Source organism: Ursus arctos, unplaced genomic scaffold (assembly GCF_023065955.2).
Source record: "Ursus arctos isolate Adak ecotype North America unplaced genomic scaffold, UrsArc2.0 scaffold_19, whole genome shotgun sequence".
NCBI classification, from domain to species: domain Eukaryota; kingdom Metazoa; phylum Chordata; class Mammalia; order Carnivora; family Ursidae; genus Ursus; species Ursus arctos.
The window spans coordinates 57,198,343-57,207,405 of NW_026622863.1; the positions used below are offsets into that span (position 1 = coordinate 57,198,343).

General features: G+C 51.6%; 1 long non-coding RNA gene across 2 annotated transcripts; it reads right to left on the bottom strand.

Moving 5' to 3' along the window:
* Nucleotides 1-964: 964 nt before the first annotated feature.
* Nucleotides 965-8,883, bottom strand: LOC130544156 (uncharacterized). 2 transcript variants are annotated; one of them, XR_008960187.1, is made up of 3 exons: nt 8,461-8,883; nt 7,679-7,918; nt 965-1,299 (listed from the first exon to the last, which is right to left on the bottom strand). It is a non-coding gene; the product is annotated as an uncharacterized LOC130544156 (long non-coding RNA). The 2 variants fall into 2 exon arrangements; XR_008960186.1 differs by having other exon boundaries at nt 965-5,146; nt 8,461-8,882.
* Between the last annotated feature and the right edge of the window lie 180 nt (nt 8,884-9,063).

The window sequence follows — 9,063 nt, forward strand, 5'->3', positions numbered from 1 at the left end:
GTTGTGGTCAACAAGATGTATGTGGAAGGAGGAACAAGGTTCCTCCTGCAGAAAATGGTGGAAGGTGTGTTGTAACCAGTGTTGGGATAGAATTCCCCTCAGAGCAGTTTGTTTACTGTCCAGGACAATAAAGATGCCGCTCAGAAAAAAAATCTGTTTCTTGTCCTAACTAATAACATTCCACTCTCATAAAGATTTATTTGCTATTCAAAAAATAAATATGCCTCCAGGGCAGATCTGTTTATAGCTCAGATTAATAAAGATAATATCTCCTGAGCAGAGATTGTGCAGATTTCCTGCTGCCTCTGATGAGACTGTGGATTTCTAAGCTCATTTTCCTCCACTGAGGTACAAAACATGTGTCTGCAGCATAAACCTAGAGAAGGGACTCCCTCAACTCCGTAAAGAACCGATACAAAATCTCACAGATCACATTGGTTAATGTGAGAAACTAGATTCTTCCCCCCCGTGGCTGCAAACAACAAAAGGGTGTTTTCTCTCATGTCTCTTATTCAACATTATACTGGAAGTCCTAGCTAATGCAATAAGACGCCACCACCAAAAAAGAGTAAAAAGTAAATTAAAGGTATACTTAATTAGAAAGGAAAAACTCAGGGGCACCTGGGTGGCGCAGTCGTTAAGCATCTGCCTTCGGCTCAGGGCGTGATCCCGGCATTCTGGGTTCAAGCCCCACATCAGGCTCCTCCGCTAGGAGCCTGCTTCTTCCTCTCCCACTCCCCTTGCTTGTGTTCCCTCTCTCGCTGGCTGTCTCTCTCTCTGTCAAATAAATAAATAAAAAATCTTAAAAAAAAAAAAAGAAAGAAAGGAAAAACTAAGAAGGTCTTCGCTCCCTGATGACATGATTGTCTATCTACAAAGTCACAGAAAAAATTGACAAACCTTATGGAATCAATAAGCAATTATAGCAAGATTCTGTTAACCCTCTAAATAAAACTGTAAGTTATTTTACCAGCGACACGGGTTTATTCAGGAATACCAGAGAATTGCCGTTCGGGACAGGCAACCTATGGCAAAACCATAGGCAAGTCCAGAGAACACCTGGTAGGGATGCTCTTTTATAGAGGAAAGGAAAGAGTTGGAGGGGCTGTTTTAACCAAAAAGTCCACTGGAGTAACTGGGAGTCTGGAGCGCAGTGGCTTCTCACTGGCTGAGTTGTGACGGTCCTTCACTGGTGGGGCTGTTGCCTGGAAAGGAGAAAATCTTCCTTTTCCCGCTGGGTTAGTAAACTATATGCTTCTTCCTATTGAAAATGCAAGGTATGTCTCTTCTTGTTGGGGTCTGCAAGTGACAAACGGTAGAGCATCAGAGCTCCCCCTTCTGGCCCCAGACTCCATTTTAAATTGCCTTTTATTAATTTTTCAGTTGCAAGGATGCAAGGATGCTATCTAGAAGTCAACTGTCTTTTTATATACAGCAATGAACAGTAGGAGTTTGGAATTAAAAACACAATGCCATTTACACTAGCACTCACAAAAATGAGATCTTAGAAACTAATCTAAGAAAACGTGTGGAAAATCTATATAAGGAAACTACCAAACTCGATGAATGAAATCAGAGAAGATCTAAATAACTGGAGAGAGATTCCATGTTCATGGATAGGGACACTCGATATTTTGAGACGTCAGTTCTTCCCAACTTGATTTATAGATTCAAAGAAATCCCAGTCAACATCCCAGAAAGTTAATTTGTGAACACTGACAAACTGATTTTAAACCTTATATGGAAAGGCAAAAGACCCAGGACAGCCAGCAAAATCAGGAAAAGAAGAAGAAAGTTGGAGAACTGACACCATGTCAAGACTTCCTATAAAGCTACAACTATCAAGAGAGTGTTGTGTTGGTGAAAAAAAATAGATCGATAGAATGGAATATAGAGTCACAAAACAAAACAAATGCACACAAATAAAGTCAGCAGACTTTTGACAAAGAAGCAATGGCAATTCAATGCTAAAAGTCGTAGTCCTTTCAACAAATATGGAAACATTAGACATCCACAGGCAACAACAACAACAAAAAGAATCCAGACTAAGATCTTACCTTTTCACAAAAAACTGATGCAGAATGGAATATAAATGTAAAACAAAACTAACACATCAGTTATTTCTAACATAGGAAGGTCAGAAGCCAGGCACCAGACCCAGGGCATTCTGTGTGTGGTCGTTATGTAGTACCTGCTAGAAAGATGGGGACTCCCCTGAGGACTTTCAGCCCAGTTTCCACAAGTTCTCCTTCTCCCCCCCATTCTCCTTCCTTCAGGAAGTCACTGGGCAGGGAGGATTGTATGACATTGAAATCATGGCCCAAAGACATGGAATGTAGGAGGACAGCAAGTCAGAGTGTGAGAGGGAGAGAAAGAGAAGGAGAAGAAGTTAGACAGAGTCAGTGACTTCAGAGAGACAGAGCTGGGCACTGGCTCCATTCAGCTCCACATCCAGAAGTACAGGAGGGAGGGGGGAGAGATGGACTCGAAAACTGAGAGACACAGAGTCAGACATGGAGTCAGAAAGACAGAGAGACTGAGTTAGAGGAGGACATGCACAGACGACAGATTCCTCGAGGCAGAGATGGAGGGAAACCTCCAGAGGGTGATGGAGGCACAGGACCTGAGAGACAGCAAGTCCAGTACATGCACCACAGGGCTGTTCATGGGGCCATCTCTGGACTCCTGAGTCTTGTTCTGAGGTGAGCCCCTGCCTGCTGCCTCCTTGGTGGTGCAAGGATGCATGGATGAGCATCTTGGATTGGGTATGTCCCCATGGCCAGCAGACACACTCAAGGTGCTGTAATTTTTAAGTTAAACTCTGGCGCTGCTCTGATCCCAGACCCAGGTGAAGGAACCAGGAGAGGGGTCAAGAGTGGAAACACAAGGAGAGACCCCTGAGCCAGTCCCTAAGGCCACTGATCTACCCCCTGCCATCTCCTATTTTCAGTATCTCTCTCTCTTTTTTTTTAAGATTTTATTTATTTATTGACACAGAGAGAGACAGCCAGTGAGGGAAGGAACACAAACAGGGGGAGTGGGAGAGGAAGAAGCAGGTTCCCAGTGGAGGAGACTGATGCGGGGCTCGATCCCAGAATGCTGGGATCACGCCCTGAGCCGAAGGCAGACGCTTAACGACTGAGCCATCCAGGTGCCCCTGTTTTCAGTATCTCTGTTTCTAATTGACTATTTTGACCTTACAAGAGGGTTCATTCCTGCCGCCTCTGCCCTTACCTGCACACTCCCCCCAGTGCAGGTGTCCATGCCGCTGAGGTCCCTACTCCCAAGCCCCACAGTGTAGAGTGGACATCTTTTACAGCTCCCTCGTCAAACTGTGCGAGAATCTTTCTGGGGCATTTGCCCACTATCAGAACCTGTGGCTCTTTAGGGCATATGGATACTCGACTAGTTCTCCGGGTTAGTCTCTACCATGACTATCCTGGTCCGTAGGCTCACTAGCAGAGGATGGAAGTTTCTCTCCATCAGCTCCTGGGGTTACTTAGCTTCTCATGTTGGCAGTCCATGAGGTGCGAGAGGATGTCTCCGTTTTACCTTGCATTTATCTTACAAGTGATTTCGAGCATCTCGCAAACGATTGTTAGCTCTTTCATTTTCCCTCTGCACACCACTTGTTCATACTGCTGCTCATTTCTCTATAGGACAGGCCATCTCTTTCTTGTCCATGTGCAGGAGAGTCTGGTATATTCTAGATATTGATCTCTCATCTGTTGGGCACCAAATCACTCTTTCCTTTCATTCTGCTGTCTGCTTATTTATTTAACCCACCACATTCTTCCGTGAACAGAAGCCTTTAATCTCAAGGCAATGAAATCCATAATATTTTTGTCTTAAGTTTGTGTCTTTGGCATCATGGCTAAGATCCTCCCTCGTCCCTCCTTTACAAAGATATTCCCCTACATTTTCATGCCATTGCCCTATGTTTGTTTCTGTCTCTCTGTGTCTCCTGTAAATGTCTTGCTCTTTATGATCTCATTCTCCCTCTTTCCCTCCATGCCTCCCTCATGCCTCTTCTTTCCGTTCATGTCTCCATCTCTTCATCTCTTTTTTTTCTGGGCTTCCCCCACCTTCACTCTTCCATAATAATGTAATAAACAATATATGATCTACAGTCAGGCTCCCTGGATTCAGTTTGCTACCTGTGTGGTTTGGGATAATATGAAATAGTCATCAGAACCTGCAAAGTTCTAGCACACTGCTTGGCACATACCAGATGCTTAATAAATAGGACCTGTGATATGAACCATCTTGGAATATTCTGTCTAATAGGTGTCCCTTCACACACCTGGCATTCTGAGCCATGCCGGATAGTTTATGCTACCAATGTGATTTATGTTAACAACTGTTTTTGTACACCTGGGCCTGGGCCATGTTGCATCACTTGGACCTCTGGAGAGACGGGAGACTGAGTAGTTAAGGTCAGTCATGCAGATACTCCGTGCCCATTATACTGACCCCCCTATAAACTCTGGACACCAAGGCTTGGGTGAGCTTCCCTAGTTAGAAATACTTTGTACTTGTCACACATTGTTGCCGGCAGAATCACGTGCTGTTCATGCAACTCCACTGCAGGGTGGTCCCTGATTTCTCCACATTTCGATCGTTGATTCCTTTGTTGATTTTGGTGTGTATCCTGTCATTGTAATAAGCCATATAAACCACAGTATAACATATAAAACACAGGATAACAGTCAGTGGAATAAACCATATAAATCACAGTATTACAGCCTTTCTGAGTTCCTGGAATCCTCTAGGAAATCATTGAATCTGAGGGTGTTTGGGGGCACCTCCAACATACCTCCCTCCCCCGTAGTAAGTCACCTTCCAGGGACTCCAGTCTCTTCCCTTAGTCTGTCTGCCTACAACACAATGCTGACCCTACTGTTCCTCTACTCACAATTTTTCTAGGGCTTCCCACGGCCTCCAGAACAAATTGGGTTGTTCGAAGTCCCATCCTTGCTGTGTGTGTCTGGTGCACTCTGCTTCCAACTTCTGTTTCTTGCTCCATGGACAGCATCTACCATGGGTCACTGTCCCCTCTCTCAGAGTGGACACACATCCCTCTTTCATCTCACCATCACCACAGAGAACCCAGACATCCACCTCCTTCTGTGTGTCTTTGCAGAACCTATGTGAGATGTCTGCAGACATTGTCAACATTCCTGGGATGGGAGGACGCCAAACTGCCCGCATCTGAGAACTGCTGGGGTACACCTGTCTCTGCCCCCTTCCTTTCCCTCCTACTCTTTGGCTCCATATGGGTGGCCTGGTCCCCAGCCCAAGGGCAGAGTCCCCATTCCTCTCCTCCCTCTTCCTTCTCCCCTCTACCCTCTCTCTGCCCTCCCCCCTCCTCCACCCTCCTCCCCCCCTCCCCAAACACTCCCCCTTTCTCTTCCCCTCCCCCTCCCTCTCCCTCTCCCTCTCCCTCTAGCTCTTCCTCCATGGCCCCCACCAGGCCTTCCCAGTGTCCCCCTGCCATGGATCATTGTCCCAGAGGGAGGGCTGGCACATGAGAAGCCCCCCCAACACACACATGTTCAAGAAACTTATGGGTCCACTCCAAGTCCACTGGCCTCCCCAGCCACTCCCCTCCACCATACAGCACTGTACCAACGCCACCTTGGGGGCTGGGACATCATCGACCCAAATAATACACGCCAGAGCTACTCCAGCAAGTGCATCCAGGACACCTGGGTCTGAAGGAGGAGGAGGCTGGGGACCAACACCTCTCGGTCCCAAGGAGTGGGGGCTGAGGAGCCAGATGATGTCACCCACAGCTGGGTCCCTCCATTGCCAATAGCCAGGAAGCCAAATGATCTCCCCTATATGGACCTCAAACTCCTGTCTAATGACATGTGTGCCTGACACCACATACAGAGGATGACTGACTTCATGCTGTGTGCCAGGAACTTGGAGGGTAGTAAAGACACCTGCTTGGCGAGCCAGCCTCTCCCCCTCGGCCACCTGGGCTGGGGGAGGGAACCCAGATTCAGGGCGGGGGTGCAAGGGTTCACCAGGCATCGGTCCCACTGCTGCCCAGCTATAGCCCCGCCCCCAGTGCCTCCACCCCTGTCCTATCCCACACCCCCATCCAGACACCACCCGCACCTCAGTCCTGCACATCACTATTCACCCCTTCCTCCATGCAGCACCTACTTACCGAGCACCTACTGCATGCCCCACACCAACCTAGCCCCTGGGAAGACAGCAGTGACCAGACAGAGAGCAGCCCCCTCACGGAGCCAGCCCCCCCCCCCCGCCGTGAGGGGACACAGACAGAAACAGTGAACGTCACACAGAAGTGACAGTGCATGTTAGGAGGTGCTGGTGCTGCGGGGCAGAAGGAGACATCGCGGAGCCAGGGGACAGCCCTGTGATGAGGGAGAAGGCAGAGAGGAGGCGGGGCTGAGTGGACACCTGCAGCAGGAGAGGGGGAGCCCAGCAGGACAGGAAGGGGGGGAAGAGCAGAGGAAGAGCAGGTGCCGAGGCCCCGGGGGGGGTGGGGGGGAAGCAGCCTGGGGTGTGTGAGGGTGTCAGCCAGGCCAGTGTGGATGGAGCCCAGGGAGCAAGGGGAGAGGGCGGGAGGCGACACCAGAGGGAAGAAAGGGGCCCATCCTGTGGGGCCTCACCTGGGGCCACAGGGAGGTAAGTGCCGCTCCTCTGAGGGACCCCAGGGCCATGCGCACTGCTGAGCAGAAGCAGGACGGGGCCTGACTTGGGTGTTCACAGGGCCCTCAGGGGTCTGTGTGGGGTCAGACAGCAGGGGTGAGGACAGGCAGGAGGCCTGGTGTGGAGTGAGGATAGGGGTGGCCAGGGTGGAGGCAGGGAGGGCCAAGGGGTCCACTCCTGATACCTCTAAAGGGAGCCCCCAGGGTTTGCTGAGCGACTGCGAGCGAAGAGAGGGGCAGACATGACCTAGATTGATTCGAACTTTGGCCTTAGTCTCTCGGCTGAGCAGCTTCAAGATGTCTACACTCACAATATCCCCCCCCACCACCACAGCACGCAGGTGGGCACCCCAGCCTTTCACCTCCCTGAAACCCACTTGAGCCCAGCATTTTTCGCCAAGCCTGGGCCTCCTGCCTTCTGGCTCTCACTGATCGTCCCCTCCTCTGTCCCCTTGCCCAGCCAGGTCAGGCCTATTAGCACCTGGACCCTCATCCCCCCCCCCCCCCCGCCTGCTTTACAGGCCTCCAGCCCCCATTGTCCCCCTCTACTCCATCCCCCTCCTGCCCAGTCGGTCATTCTGAACTCAGAACTGACCTTGCTCCTGCGTGCTCACTTCAGGGCAGTGCTACAAGTAGGGAGCTCCATGAACTGGAGCTACTCTGAGAGCGGCACTCCAAAAAGTGCCCAACCAGGACGGGGCTGGAGGGCGCTGCTCCCCGAAAGGGACAGGACGGGGGCGTGGCCTCAGCTCTGGGGGCGTGGCCTAGACTGGCTGTTCTCTGGGCAGGTCTAGGCTGGGACTGTGGAATTAAGTCTTTCAGGAGAGGGCTGGTAGCCCAGCTATGGAGACAGCCTGGAGGGATGCTTAGAAGCCCTCCTTTGTGCTGCGCCAGAGAAGAGCCGCCCCACCGATGTCAACAACCTCGCGCAGCCACCAAGGACTCCCCCAGCACCGCCCCCAGCGTGCCAGCCCAGGTACCCTCCGCCTTACCTCCGGCTGGGTCTGGAGGAGGCAAAGTGAGCCCTATCTTTAAGTCTCACGGTGTCTCCGTCCTTGACTTTCCCTGCTCTCCTCGTGGTGTGTCCCAAGCCAGTCCCCAGGGCTGCAGCGTGGCAAGGTGCGCGGGGTGACCGAGGAGGTCTGCAAAACCGCCTACCAGTTGCTGTATCGTCGGGGCACGTTCTGTTCCAGCAGCAGAGGCCCGAAGGCAAAGGGCCCTGCATTTAGGATCTGGGAAAGGCAGGGGAGAAAGGAGGAGATCTGTCCACAGGGAGACAGGAGTGGGGCAGAGAGGAGGAGAGAGTGAGGATCAGGACACGAGGACGGAAAGAGGTGAAATAGGGAGACCCAGGGAGGTGAAAGAGAGCAGGAGACAGGCCCCATGCAGAGAGGGGGAGGGAGAAAGGAGCCGTGGAACACGGAACACTCCAGCCGGGCTGGAGGTGCAAAGAGAACAAAATGGGAGCCGGTGGGACATGCAGAAAGGAGGGAGGTTGAAGGAAAAGGAGGAAGGAGATGAACAAACTGAGATGAAGAGAGCTGGAGGAAGGCAGAGATTCTGACACGGAAAGGCAGGAAAAAAGAAACAGAGGGAACCAGAGGGGAGAGAGAGAGAGAGAGGGAGAGAGATAGAGGGAGAAAGGCAAGCTGGGGGACCCGCAGAAAAGCAAAAATTGAACTTCAGGACGGAGTGGGCAGAGGAGGGCCCAGGCTCTGAGACGTGAGTTCCTGGGGGGTAGACTGGGGGTGGGGGGGAGGCCTGTCCTGCCCACCTTCGTCTTTTGTCCTGTTCTGTCTCTCCACTCCTTTGATGTTCGGCCTGACTTGGATCTTGGTCCCTCTGCCTCTGTCCCTGAAGGACGGCGGGAGCCCTCTGGGCTGGGGTGGAGGGGTACTTGCAGGACTTGGTGTCCATAGGGGTGCACCCCTGCGGAAAACCCCAGCACACCAACAAATACCTGCGCAAACGTGGGCCCGTTCACTGATTGGATCCAAAAATTCCTGCAGAACAACTAAGGACAAATCTCAGGACGAGTCTCCAGCCTCCCCTCTCTGCCGCCGCCGAGATCCACCTTCTTCAGAGTTCCCGAATTCTGCGTCCTTCCCCCAAACAGCCCTCCCACAGACCCAAGAGCAAACCTCCGCGGGACAAGCGCACATTGGCGTCACCTAGCGGCAGGAGCCTTCCAGGGCAAGAGGAAAAGACGCAACGTTTGCAGTCTCGGTTCCCCCCTGCTCCTCAGCCTCCCCCCAGCACAGAACGAGAAATAGCCTCGGATGTAACCTTGTAATCCTAGTCCGTACATGAGGTTTTCTCCCTGCTGGATAGAAGAACACTCTCACGCTGGGGCTCCACGTAACTCCACGTTTCTTCT